Source organism: Loxodonta africana, chromosome 1 (genome assembly GCF_030014295.1).
Source record: "Loxodonta africana isolate mLoxAfr1 chromosome 1, mLoxAfr1.hap2, whole genome shotgun sequence".
Lineage (NCBI taxonomy): Eukaryota > Metazoa > Chordata > Mammalia > Proboscidea > Elephantidae > Loxodonta > Loxodonta africana.
In genome coordinates, this window is record NC_087342.1 from 232,429,057 (window position 1) to 232,444,325 (window position 15,269).

General features: G+C 40.3%; 1 protein-coding gene across 2 annotated transcripts in view; it reads right to left on the bottom strand.

Annotated features, from left to right (window-relative positions):
• Window positions 1-15,269, bottom strand: part of PRKN (parkin RBR E3 ubiquitin protein ligase) — a 1,623,853-nt gene that overhangs the window by 1,062,745 nt on the left and 545,839 nt on the right. The gene's annotated exons all lie outside the window — the stretch shown is intronic.

Below are 15,269 nucleotides of genomic sequence, written 5' to 3' on the forward strand. Positions count from 1 at the left end.
GCTTGTATTTAAAAAAAATCTATGCTTTTTTTTTTTTTATGCTTGGGTCAAAAAGAGTCCCGGTGAATAACTGAGTAAAAGGGGAAACTCCCCAGCATGAAAATGTGCCTTATTTCTTCTGCATAAAAATATCACCGTGAGTGCTAATGAACCAAGATTCCCCTATAAAATACTGATAGAGTAATAAAAACATTTAATGCCACAGGGAGAATTATAACAAAATCTTTGATGAAGTATTATTTCTAGTCATACTTAGATACAGAAAATCATATTAACTCTCTTAGGAAAGAGTCTGAAAAAAATCTGCAATACCTATTTGAAAATACTTATTCATAAATATTGGTTACTTGGATATGATATTTAAACAAAAAAAGAACTATAAACTTAATTTGAAGGTAAAGCAAACACATTTATTGTTATAATGAATTACTTTAAGTAATGTATTTGACATCAAAATAAAAACTGATCCAGTAGTTCCACTTCAAGGAGCTTACCCGAAGGGCACAATTAGTCAAGGTGTGGGTACACACCCAGAGGGATGTTTATGGGGCACGAGTTATAAAGGCAAAAGCCTGGGGAGAAAATGAGTGGCCATCTACATGGGACTGACTCAATGAATTATATCTCAGCTACATGGAAAATAGGATACTATGCAGCCATTAAAAACAATCTAGTCTTTGATAAGAAAAAACGATGTGTACTCCATTTCAGGGCCAAGGTGGTCAATTTAAAGAGTCAAATACAAGATTTCCCCTCTCTTTCTTAGAAGCCATTATATTGAATACATTTACTTATTTATACACTCAGCAAAAACCAAAACCTGCTGCCATCGAATTGATTCTGACTCAGCAACCCTATAGGGCAGAGTAGAACTACCCCGTAGAGTTTCCAAGGAACGTCTGGCAGATTCGAACTGCTGAGCTTTGGTTAGCAGCCGTAGCACTTAACCACTACTCTCAGCAAAAGCAATCGTTAACTAAACTCTAGGTGCCAGATGAGGACATTGGTGGTTCAGTGGTAGAACTCTCGCCTTCCATGCAGGAGACCCCGGTTCGATTTCTGGCCAATGCGCCTCACGCGCAGCCACCACCCGTCTGTCAGTGGAGGCTTGCGTGTTGCTGTGATGCTGAACAGGTTTCAGCAGAGCTTCCAGACTAAGACAGACTAGGAAGAAAGGCCTGCTACTCTACTTCTGAAAATCACCCAGTGAAAACCCTATGAATCACAAGGGTCTGATCTGTAACGAACCACGGGAATGGTGCAGACCAAGCAGTGTTTCCTTCTATTGAGTACGGGGTCAGCATGAATTGAGAGCTGACTTGACAATAGCTAATAACATGGGCCAGATATTCTGTCTATAATACAAACAAAACAGACTCAGCCTTGTAGGCACTAATCAAGGGGCTGCTAGGTGTTCAGTTGGGGCTGGACCCTAGACAGTAGTGGCCACATAAGGGGGGGGGAACCGAGGGCACGGAGCAGCCAGGTCACATGGGCCTCCTGGACAGGTTTAGGATTTTGAATTTTATCCCACACGCAATCAGAAGGCACTGCCAGGTTTTCCCAGGGGAGAAACAGCACAGGTTCCATTTTTAAAGGTGATTGAAGAGTCACTAACCAGTTACTGACACACAGGACACTGTCTTTGTGTTATAATGTGAACACCTGTCATGCTGGAGTAACGACACAATTTCAAATAAGCTGAACAAACCCTGAACAAACAAGTTACCGTGACCTACCCTGGCCTCAGTGTTCTCGTCTGTAAAGACAACAGGTGCCAGGAGTGCTACCTAATGGCTCTTCCAGTTTTAAGTACGATTTAGCACTGTGAGAACATGTTACTGGGATTCATGCTGCCATGGTTTTTTTTTTTTTTTTTACCAGTTTTAGATGAATATAAACAGAACTTTATAAAAGTGGTATAAAATTATTAGTATGTTATATTTGTGAAACACTAGAAAATAGCTGAATTAGAGGTTTAGGAGATATTTGGCATTTCATCAAGTTTAAAAATATGAAGTACCAAAGTGTACTACCAAATCCTGTCCTCCAGGATGTTTCTAGAAGTTCTACCCTGCAGGGTTAAGGATTCCTGGGTGCTGCAAATGGATTAGCACTCAGCTGCTAAATAGAAAGGTTGGAGGTACAAGTTCACCCACAGGTGCCTGGTGACCTACTCCCAAAAATCAGCCCTTGAAAACCCTACGGAACACGGTTCTGCTCTGACGCACAGGGGGTCGTCACGAGCCACAGTCAACTTAGGGGCACCTGGGTTTATGAGGTGCGAGCCGGGAAGCAGATCACATCCCCAGCTGTGTAACTACCAGATTGCCTGTTTCTTCAGTCAGTCATTCCTATCTGAGGACCATGTTCAGTACCAGCTGAACACCTACGCGGCTTGCAGCACCACCGTAAACAAGCAGAAGACACGCGCCTTCTCCTCCTTCTTCGGTCACAAGGAATCACAGCCACTCGTGAATATCGCAGGGGTGTTTGCAAGGACCGCTTCCTTGGCTAATCGGTCACGATAGTTCTGGTTGCTGTTTCTCAGTCTCTCCTTCTAACTTTCTCTCCGCAACTTGGAAAGACATGCTCAGCGTGGCAAATAAAATAAAAAACAAACTGTCAAAAAAAAAAGCACATCTAGACTTTGATAGGGAGAAGCTTTATTCAGGAAGAAAAAGGAAAGAACGGGGCTGCAGTATAATAACAGGGGGAGAGGATGTGGACAATAGGGAGAAAACTCCAACCGGGAGACCTGCAAGCCTCTCAAAGTTTGGAAAAAGCCTTCTCCTTTCATCGAGGCTGAGAGTAAACCAGGCTAGAAGGAGCCAGGTGACACCATCAGAGAGCAGGTCGGAAGGGTTTCCAAGAGGCCCGCCTGTTCTCAGGGGCCCTGTGGAGGGGTGGTGTGTTGGGTCAGGCTGAGGGGGACTAGAGTTCAGGGGCTTGGGGGAGGGAGAGAAGCTTCACCGAAGTTCGGTGAACAATCACCTTGTTTCTGGTTGATCAGTGGGGACGAGCAATTCAGTTGCTCATTGATGAGGCAAGGGACAGGAATTTGGAGGGGCTGCACCTGGCCTTGTCACAGGTAAACAGGGCCAGGCACACCTGGACTCTTCTCTAGGTTGTATGGGAGGGATGCTTGCAGTGAGTGGTGGGAGCAGGTATTTTAACTGTGACGGCTTTCCAGCATCACGGGGTTCAGGTAAAATTCAACATTACCAAAACACAAAAAGCTACTGTGATTGTTAGAAAACGCAAAGAATTTAAAACAGTCAAAGAGATTTATACCAACAATAGGGCAAGACCTAGTCCATAACAATGGTCAGTGCGACAATAACAACAACAACAAAGCCAGCTAACCAGGATGGAGAATGATTTACGTAATCATCTCCTGTCTTCCTTCCTTCCTATTACTGAAGCTTCTTCATTCACATTATGTCCAGTGATCTGTTAGATGTTTGCCACACATCAGCGCTTTGCCCAACAACATTTTCCTGGGTGTGAAAGTGGCCTACCTATCAATAATAAAGGCAGCATTACGGTCAGAAGAAAGAAATGAGTTTGCTTGAAATACATATTTGGTTCCTGTCTTAACTGCTCATCACAAGTGGGGAGGTGAAGAATATCACACAATATGAAGAATACAGTCTATAGCACAAAGTATACAATATATAGCACACAGCATATAATACACCGCACACAGCATACAGTACATGGCATACAGTACACGACACACAGCATACAATGTACAGTATACAACATACAGTATACATTATACAGCACACAACTAGCAGCACATGGCATACAGTATATGATGTACAGTATACAACATATAGTATACATTTGACAGCATACAGCACATGGTATACAGTAGACAGCATACAGTACATAGTTTACAATATATAACACACAATGTACAGTACACAGCATAGACTACATGGCACACAGCATGTACCATACAGTACATGGTATATAGTATATGACATACGGTAGTACACAGTATACAGTATACAATGTGTAGTACATGGTATACAGCACATGGCATACAGTACACAGCATATAGTATACAGCATACTGTATAATTTATACAGAATACAGTATGCAGCATCCAGTATACAACACACAGTACACACCATACAGTACACAGCAAAATAGTACACAGCATACCGTATATATTACACAGCATACAGTATAAAGTACACAGCACACAGTACACAGCATACAGTAAAAAACATGCTGTACACAGCATATAGCATACAGTATACAGCATGTGAGTCGGAATCGACTCGATGACAATGGGTTTGGGTTTTTTTTGGTTTATACAGCATACACTATACAGCATACACTATACAGCACACAGTACAAGGCATACTGTGGATAGCATATAACATACAGAACAGGGCATCAGGATTGGAGGAAGACTCATTAACAACCTGCGTTATGCAGAGGACACAACCTTGCTTGCTGAAAGGGAAGAAGACTTGAAGCACTTACTAATGAAGATCAAAGACCACAGCCTTCAGTATGGATTGCACCTCAACATAAAGAAAACAAAAATCCTCACAACTGGACCAATGAGCAACATCATGATAAATGGAGAAAAGACTGAAGTTGTCAAGGATTTCATTTTACTTGGATCCACAATCAACAGCCATGGAAGCAGCAGTCAAGAAATCAAAAGACACAATGCGTTGGGTAAATCTGCTGCAAAGGACCTCTTCAAAGTGTTGAAGAGCAAAGATGTCGCCCTGAAGATGAAGGTGCGCCTGACCCAACCCATGGTATTTTCAATCTCATCATATGCATGTGGAAGCTGGACAATGAATGAGGAAGACCGAAGAAGAGTTGACGCTTTTGAACTGTGATGTTGGTGAAGAATACTGAATATACCATGGAGTGCCAAAAGAACGAACAAATCTGTCTTGGAAGAAGTGTGGCCAGAATGCTCCTTAGAGGCAAGGATGGCAAGACTGTATCTTACATACTTTGGACATGTTGTCAGAAGGGATCAGTCTCTGGAGAAGGACATCATGCTTGGCAGAGTACAAGGTCAGTGGAAAAGAGGAAGACCCTCAACGAGGTGGGTTGACACAGTGGCTGCAACAATGAGCTCAAGCATAACAACGATTGCAAGGATGGCGCAGGACCGGGCAGTGTTTCATTCTGTTGTGCATAGGGTCGCTATGAGTCAGAACTGACACGACGGCACCTAAGAACAACAACATACAGCATACAGTACAAGGTAAACTGTAGACAGTATATAACATACAGTATATAGCACACAACATACAGTATAAGAATACTGTATACAGCATATAGCATACAGTAGACAGCCTACAGTACAATGGATACTATAGATGGCATATAACCTACAGTATACAGCATACAGTATACAGCACACAGTATAAGGCATACTGTAGATAGCATATAGAATACAGTATACATTACACACCATACAGTACACAGCACACAGTACATAGCATACAGTATACAGCACACACTATACAGCCTACAGTGTCCCATTCTTAAGAGCACTTTTGCAATAAGCAAGTGGTTATAAAAGTATTTCAAAAGACAATAAGTCCATGATGTTTTGTATCACTCTGAACATGAGCTGTCCAGTAAGCTCAGATCATGTTTCAAAACCTACAAGTAGTGATTCTATTCCAATATCGAATATTCAATAAAACATATGGCAGAGGGTATTCCATAACCTCTTGCAATTGGGCACTGGGAATCTGGTGGCAACAAGATGGGAGGCTCAGGCCCAGGGCCTAGAGGAGTTCAGTTATCCCTGTGGCATAAGGCCTGAAACTCCACACCATGATGTCCAGGTTGACAGCATACACAAGACACCTTGCAGTATAAAAACTGATGTGAAGAAGATCCTCAAGGCTTTACAATCCTCTTCCCTCCATTCCGTCTATCCCTCACCTGTGGTTTGGCAGCCATGTTTTTATTTTAAGAGGACTTTTATCTTTCGGAAAAACTTTGGAGGCATTAATGAGTAATTGTTCTATGTCTCACAGCTATCCACTGATTAGAAGCAACTAACTGATGTCTATTAAAAAGCCATTATGCTGGCAGGAAAAACCTGAGGAAGAGCAAAGCAGATCCCAACATGTCAACAAAGTCAGAAATATCAACGGGAGGAAGTGATAATGATCCTATCTTACAAAGCATTGACGGACTTTGAAATCTGACTGACCATGTACTTCCTGACCCACAGAACAGGAATCAGGCTTATGAGGCCAACACTTGGCAGTGTAACTGTGTCAAAACACCTATGCATGACAAATGCTAACACATTAGAATGAGCTTCATCAAAAATAAGAAAAGTACTTGAAATTGCAGTCTCTCTCACCTGAAAAAAGGGTCATTCAATTAGTCGCACCGTTCAGACTTCTTTATTTCTCACATCTGTTAAGAGTTTTCACTCATATAACCAATTTACCCGTTGTCATTGAGTCAATGCCAACTCATAGTGACACTAAAGGGCAGAGTAGAACTGCCCCCACAGGGTTTCCAAGGCTATAATCTTTATGAAAGCAGATTGCCACATCTTTCTCCCACGGAGGGGCTGGTAGGTGTGAACCATCGACCTTTCGGTTAGCAGCCAAGCACTTAACCACCGCACCACCAGAGCTCCTTCATATAAACCAATAAAGTTAAATTCCAGAACAATGCTTTGAAGAAGGCAGTAGAATCTCTGTCTCTAGAAATTTTAAAGAGGACTGATATGTCTTTTTCTCTCAGGTGCTACAGGCAATCTTACCCTGAAAAAAAAAGAGAATTTTATGAGAAGACTTCTTGAATTTCCTTTCATTGTTAGAAATTTAAACTGATAATATATGTTAAAGTCCATTAAAGTTTAACAAATTATTTTGCTCCATCTTACACTTTTACTACAATTCTTTCAAATGTCCTTTATTAGGTCCTTTATTAGTCACTTAAAATTTCTCCTTCCATCATCATCATCCTCATTATAATCACTCATATAGGAAAATAAGACTGGATTTTCATTTTGTTAAGAGGTTTTCAAGGAGCCCAGGTGGCTCAGTGCTTAAACACTCAGATGCTAACCAAAAGTTTGGAGATTCACACCCACCAGCCGTTCCTCAGAAGAAAGATGCAGGAATCTGCTTCCATAAAGATTTACAGCCTTGGAAGCCTCGTGGGGCAGTTCTACTGAGTCACTATGAGTTGGAATTGACTGGATGACAACAGGTTTGGTTAAAGGGAAGAGGTTTTCCTTATCTATCCTCAAAGCCTGTTTATATTGCTAGCGATGATGTGGTAAAAATAAATGTTTGAAAGTTACACCTAAATTCACATGCTGTCATTTCTATTTACCTTTTGGAGAGCTACTTCTTGTGACGGTATTCCTACTTCTCACTTATCAACTATCTCCTTATCTGACAATTCCCATTTACAATAATGGTAAAAAAAAATCTACTATCCAAATATATCGAACATTAACGACATACATCAGGAAGTAATGAACACGAAGGTGCCAGGCGAGAGTCATGCTGGCTATGATCGTTAAGGTTAACTTGATTGGTCCATGATTCTCAGTGGTTTGGCAGTTATGTAATGATGTAATTTGGCAGTTATGTAATGATATAGTCATCCTCCATTTTTGCATGAAGCTGACTTTCACATAATGACCTGGTCTTTGGAAACTACCCATGTCAGTAAGTGAGGAATGGGTGTATAAAATATTATAAGATGCTTTGTTTTGGACTTCAAATACTTCATCACAAAAATGTTTGTATTGTAAGAAAAATGTGTCCCGTTCATACTGCAATAAAAGTGTGCATCTTGTAGTATCAAGCACATACCTATTTACATTATTCAGCTGTACAGGGAGCAACGAGCATGAAATTCAGTGTATTCCCAATGACATCAGCAAATTTTCCAACAGATACACCAGATTTTCTTCCATTTAGCTGACAACCATTATCAAGTTTCAATAAAGTAGAATTATTTCTGTTTTTGTTGTTGTTAGGTGCCATCCAGTCAGTTCTGAGTCACAGTGACTCTATGCACAACAGAACGAAACACTGCCTGGTCCTGCACCATCCTCACAATTGTTGCTATGCTTCAACTCATTGTTGCAGCCACTGTGTCAGTCCATCTCATTGAGGGTCTCCTCTTTTTCGCTGACTCCCTACTTTACTAAGTATGATATCCTTCTCCAGGGACTGATCCCTCTTGATAACATGTCCAAAGTATGTGAGACATAGTCTCTCCATCCTTGTTTCTGAGGAACATTCTGGTTGCATTTCTTTCAAGACAGATTTGTTCATTCTTTTTGGCAGTCCATGGTATATTCACTATTCTTCCCCAACACCACAATTCAAAGGTATCAGTTCTTCTTTGGTCTTCCTTATTCACTATCCAGCTTTCCCATGCATATGAGGTGACTGAAAACACCACAGCTTGAGTCAGGAACACCCTAGTCCTCAAGGTGACATCCTTGCTTTTCAACACTATCAAGAGATCTTTTGAAGCTGATTTACCCAATGCAATACGTCTTCTGATTTCTTGACTGCTGCTTCCATGGATGTTGATCGTGGATCCAAGTAAAATGAAATCCTTGACAACTTCAATATCCTCTTCATTTATCATGATGTTGCTTATTGGCCCAGTTGTGAGGATTTTTGTTTTCTTTGTGTTGAGGTGTAATCCATACTGAAGGCTGTAGTCTTTAACTTTCCTCAGTAAAAGCTTCAAGTCTTCATTTTCAGCAAGCAAGGTTGTGTCATCTGCATACTTCAGGCTGTTAATGAGCCTTCCTCCAATCCTGATGCTCTGTTCTTCTTCATATAGTCCAGCTTCTTGGGTTATTTGCTCAGCGTACAGATTGAATAGGTATAGTGAAAGGATACAGCCCTGACACACACCTTTCCTGACTTTAAACCATGCAGTATCCCCAGAGCGACTGCCTCTTGATCCATGTATAGATTTTTCATGAGCATAGCTAAGTGTTCTGAAATTCCAGTTCTCCACAATGCTATCCATAATTTGGTATGATCCACACAGTCAAATGCCTTAGCAATAAAAAACGGGTAAACATCTTTCTGGTATTCTCTGCTTTCAACCAGGATCCATCTGACATCAACAATGATATCCCTCATTCCACATCCTCTTCTGAACCCAGCTTGAATTTCTGCCAGTTCCCTGTCAATATACTGCTGCAGCCACTTTTGAATGATCTTTAGCAAAATTTTATTTGTGTGTGATATTAATGATATTGTTTGATAATTTCTGCATTCGGTGAGATCACCCTTCTTGGAAATAGGCATAAATATGGATTTCTTCTAGTCAGTTGGCCAGGTAACTGTCTTCCAAATTTCTTGGCATAGACAAGTGAGCACTTCCAGTGCTGCATCCATCTGTTGAAACATCTCAACTGGTATTCTGTCAATTCCTGAAGCCTTGTTTTTCACCGATCCCTTCACTGCAGCCTGGACTTCTTCCTTAAGTACCACTGGTTCCTGACCATATGTTACCTCCTGAAATGGTTGAACGTCGATCAATTCTTTTTGGTATAGTGACTCTGTGTATTCCTTCCATCTTTCTTTGATGCTTCCTGCATCATTTAATATTTTCCCTGTAGAATCCTTCAGTATTGCAACTCGAGGCTTGAATTTTTTCTTCAGTTCTTTCAGCTTGAGAAATGCTGAGTGTGTTCTTCCGTTTTGGTTTTCTACTTCCAGGTTTCTGCACATGCCATCGTAATACTTTACTTTGTCTTCTTGAGCCACCCTTTGAAGTCTTCTGTTCAGCTCTTGTACGTTATCATTTTTTTCCTTTTGCTTTAGCTACTCAACATTCAAGAGCAAGTTTGAGTCTCTTCTGATACCCATTTTGTGTTTTTTTTTTCTTTCCTGTCTTTTTAATGACCCTTTGCTTTCTTCATGCATAATGTCCTTGATGTCATTCCACAACTCGTCTGGTCTTTGATCATTAGTGCTCAATGTATCAAATCTATTCTTGAGATGGTCTCAAAATTCAGGTGGGAGATACTCAACTTCATACGTTGGCTCTCGTGGACTTCTTCTAATTTTCTTCAGTTTCAATTTTAATTTGCATACGAGGAATTGATGGTCTGATCTGCAGTTGGCCCCTGGCCTTGTTCTGACTGACGATATTGAGCTATTCCATCATTTCTTTCCACAGATGTAGTCTCATTTGATTCTTGTCAATTCCATCTGGCAAGGTCCATGTTTATGATTTCTGTTGATGTTGGGAAAAAAGGTATTTGCAATGAGAAAGTCATTGGTCTTGCAAAATTCAAACATGTGATCTCTGGCATGTTTTCATCACCAAGGCCATATTTTCCAACTACCAATCTTTCTTTTTTGTTTTCAGCTTTCACATTCCAATCACCAGTTAATTATCAGTGCATCCTGATTGCATGTTCAATCAATTTCAGGCTGCAGAAGTTGGTAAAAATCTTCAATTTTTTAATCTTTGGCCTTAGTGGTTTGTGTGTAAATTTGAATAATAGGTATATTAACTGGTCTTCCTTGTAGGCATATGGATATTATCCTATCACGGACAGCATTGTACTTCAGGATAGATTTTGAAATGTTCTTTTCGACAATGAATGCAATGCCATTCCTCTTCAAGTTGTCATTTCATCCCTGACATATGATTGTCTGATTCAAAATGAACAATACCAGTCCATTTCAGCTCACTGACGCCTAGGATATCAATCTTTATGCATTCCATTTCACTTTTGATGATTCCCAATTTTCCTAGATTCATACTTTGTACATTCTAGGTTCCAATTATAATGGATGTTTGCAGTTGTTTCTTCTCTATTTGAATCGTACTACATCAGCAAATGAAGGTCCCAAAAGCTTGACTCCATCCATGTCATTAAGGTCAACTCTACTTTGAGGGGGCAGCTCTTTCCCAGTCGTATTTTAAGTGCCTTCCAATCTGAGGGGCTCACCTTCCAGCGGTGTATCAGACAATGTTCTGCCACTATTCATAATGTTTTCATTGGCTAATTCTTTTCAGAAGTAAACTGGTGGGTCCTTCTTCCTTGTCTGTCTTAGCCTGGAAGCTTAGCTAAAACCAGTCCACCATGGATGACCCTGCTGGTATTTGAATACCGGTGGCAATGCTCCCAGCATCACAGCAACACACAAGCCCCCACAATACGACAAACTGACAGATGCGTGGGATAGGATTATTTCTAGAAGGAATAAAAAAGAAACTGAATTTCCTGGAGTTTCTCCCATATATACATGCAACTACCTGCATAATTTATCAAGCTACTCCCACACTAATTATTCATTTATAACACACCCCTTGGATATTTCTAATATGGACTTCCACATTTAAAATTAAGAAGCTACAATAAGAAATCTCATAAAGAGAGAAGAAATCAAATGTTTTCCAAAACCTGGGTGGATATAGAAACTACCATCAAGTTTTAGATTTAGCTTTGATTCTCCCTGTATCCAGAACAAAGTATGCACACATAGGTACACGCACACACATACACACGAGACCACATCATCTCATTGTTGTTGTTCCCAGGTGCTGGTCAGTCAATTCTGACTCATACCGACCCCATATATCCAAAGGAAGCCCTGGTGACACAGTGGTTAAGCGCTTGGCTATCAACTGAAAGGTTGACGGTTTGAACCCACCAGCCACTCTGCAGGAGAAAGATGTGGCAGTCCGCTTCCATAAAGAGTTACAGCCTTGGAAACCCTATGGAGCAGTTCTACTATGTCCTTACAGGGTTGTTATGAGTCTGAATTTGACTCGATGGCAGTGGTTTTGGTTTAGTTTTGGAATCTTTATGGAAACCAGTGGTCAGGTCTTTCTCCCACAGAGACTCTGGGGCCTATGGTGGGTTTAGACCACAGACCTTTCAGTTAGCAGCCAAATGCTTAAAAATTTTGCCACCAGGGCTCCTCCTGATCTCATTACTGGATGCTATTCCTTAGTCTGAGTATAGATTCCAGAAGGTGCAAGCCCCTTTTGTCTTCACCATGACAATTAACTTTTTGCAACAGAAAATGTAAACTAAGAAACCAAGAAAGTTGCTCAGTACTCACTGAAGAAAAAAGGTTTCCACTGGGAAGGTGCCCCCACCAGTAGCTGGAGCAAAATATGCTAATTGAGATAAAGGATTCCTTTATATTCTAATTAGATTTCTCCTATGTAAAATCCACTTATGTACTTCCCATTTATTATGAATATTTACACAAGTGAGCTGCCTCCTACACACAAGTCAATATTCCTTTCTTAAACAACAATCAACTGTTAAGTCATGTGGAAAAATTTCCAGATAACATATGCACAATGCTCTGCTTAATTAAAGAAAGTATTCACATCTACAAATGGCTGCACCATCTGGTTGTGAAAAAATGTTGAGTTCCATGTAGACAAACGTAACTCGCTTATACTCTCACCTGTTGCATTTTTCTGGCCTCCAGAAAGGCAGCTCCTCCCCCCATAACACACTAGGGAATTGCAAGCAACTTCAATTTCCATGAAAGATCCTTAACAATAATCAAGTAATTAGACATGTTCCCTGAGAGATCACTGTGTCAGGTAAAGATGACTATTCCTCAAACTGCCGCTGGCTCCATTTAGAAAATCCATTCCTCTTCCAAGTGAATCTTGCAGACTTGTAAGATGTGAGGAAAGGCACCAAACTCATCAGAGTTAAAAGCATATGATATGAATGGGATCCTCTACATGGCAATGACAGCAATAAATTACCAAGCGTGTGTTCTGTTTTCTGAGATGAGCTCAATTTATCATTTTATTGAAAAGGTTCCATTATGCTAATACCTTCCAAAATCCCATTCTGCTGTTGCTGGAAGGTCATAAGAGGACATAAATTTTTACATTTAAAACCAAGCAGTTGTATAGACATCACAGTTTCCAAGGGTTAATAGGAAGCCATCAAAGTCCATTCAAGGACTTACCAATGGCAACTCTTCATAACGCTCTGCTAGTTAAAGAACGGGAAAAAGGAGAATATTTTTCCAAGTTTAACAATAGAAAAAGACTAAGAGGAATATTCATTTGGCTTCAAATAAAGGAGTAATCATTGGAAAAAGGAAAAAAAATCTTTTCATTGAAATTTTAATTTACCTATCCATTTGAACAAGTCCCTGTGTGGTAAACAGGGTTAATGAACTCAGCTGCTAACCAAAAGGTTGGAGGTTTTGAATCCACTGAGAGGCACCTCCACTTGAAGTATCACAGGAAGAGCTACATATTAAATGGATTTCTAGTACATAGTCCACGGGTTGTCTAAGGAAGTAATACCTACCATCTTCAAACACTTTTAAAAATAAGTTTTCACGATAGCTAAAAGGTGGAAACAACCAAAATGTCCAACAACGGATGAGTGGATAAATAAAACGTGGTGCATACATGCAATGGACACCATCGTTGCTGTTGTTGCTGGGTAACATCGACTCGGTTCAGACTCATAGAGACCCTAAGCACAACAGAAGGAAATGCTGCCTGGTCCTGTGCCAGATGGAATACTACTCAGCTAGGAAGAGAGATGAAGTCCTGATGCATGCCACTGCATGAATGAATCTTGAAAACATCAGGCTGAGTGAAATAAGTCAGTCACAAAAGGCCAAATATTGTATGATCTCACTTAGATGAAACATGCAAATATATAGAAACCAAAGGTTATTACTGGCTACCAGGGGTGAGAGGAAGGGGAAAGGGGGAGTTTTTACCTGGAGATATTGAATTTCTGTTAATGGCAGAGAAATGATTTGGAAAAGGATAGAGAAAATGGTTGTACAACTTGAAGAATGTAATTACTGTCACTGAATGGTTAATTAATGTCACTGAATGGTACGTGCAGAAATTGTTGAGATGGTGTATATCTTATACACACACACACGTGCACACGCATACATACATATAGCAAGACATATGCCATCTAAACAATTTCTACATGTACAATTCGCCCTGCTGGTGCAGTGGTTAAGAGCTCAGGCTGCTAACCAAAAGGCCATCAGATTGAATCCACCAGCTACTCCTTGAAAACTCTATGGGGCAGTTCCTCTCTGTTCCATAGGTTGCTAAGAGTTGGAATTGACTCAATGGCAATGGGTTTGTTTGTTTTGGTTTTGTGATACATATTTTCACCACAATGAAAAAAAGTTTGCTAAAGACTTACATGCGTGCAAAATTAATAAGCACGTTTCTGTGTAACCTCAACATGTCTATTAAGGAGGTTTTTGACTAGATCCGAATCCGACATCTCGGTGAATTCTCAGGGAGAAGAAGGGTGATAAGCTAATGATTCCATGCAAATTACATATGATTACCTAGAGAAATGTCTTGTTCCATCTTTCCAAGAATTATTGATTCCCTCCCAGCACCAAGGACTGTGAATACATTATATCATCAATCCATCAATAATTTGTAGTTATGGGTAACAACTGTCAAACAGCTGAGTGAAAACATTACAACCAGATAGCTCCCTTTGGACCAATTATTGTAAATCAAAGCAACACTGAGGAAAAATGGTTTCTCTTTAGAAACACTTGCCTGGTGTATACTTGGCATCCAGTTTTGTAATGCAGCCCAAAAAGCAGGGTGTGAGCAAAACTAACTGCATTGCTAGATGTGGCATTCTATTTTGTCTGGTTCAGTGGTTGAGTGGCTGTAGAGGGTTATATTCTACAATATCAGTGTTCTTTAAATCCAGGAGGCCATTTTGACTGGATCACTGATCGCGTTCTGATGTCATTTCCAAGGAGTTGATTAATAAGAATGCAGGTTGTAGTGCTAGGCTGCGGATAGTCAATCTTACACGTATAAAGAGGTGTAGTTACCCAGCAAGCTGTGTCTTGACCTGGAACTAATATGACAGAAAAAATTTTTTTAGAAATAGGTATAAAGCGGTCTGGAAGCCCAGCTCACAAAATTGCATTGTAAAAAAATAAAAAAGATTATATGACCTCCTTGACAAATTCATATCATGAGGTTTCTCATTGACTAGCTCCAAACATATCCAAAGAGGTTTTTCTGTGGCTGGTGTGTATGTCCTGTCAAAGGGTACATTCTTTCATGTCAAGTGCAAAGGCTACAGAAAAGAGACATCCTTTACTTGGGAAATGATTACTTCAAAGTATTACAAAAATGAAAAGATTGTTGAAGAGCTCAGGGTCGGGTTGCTATTCTTCCATCTGAGTATGTAATATTAGTGTTGATTTTAAAAGACATGCCAAATACAAGCAAATACACAG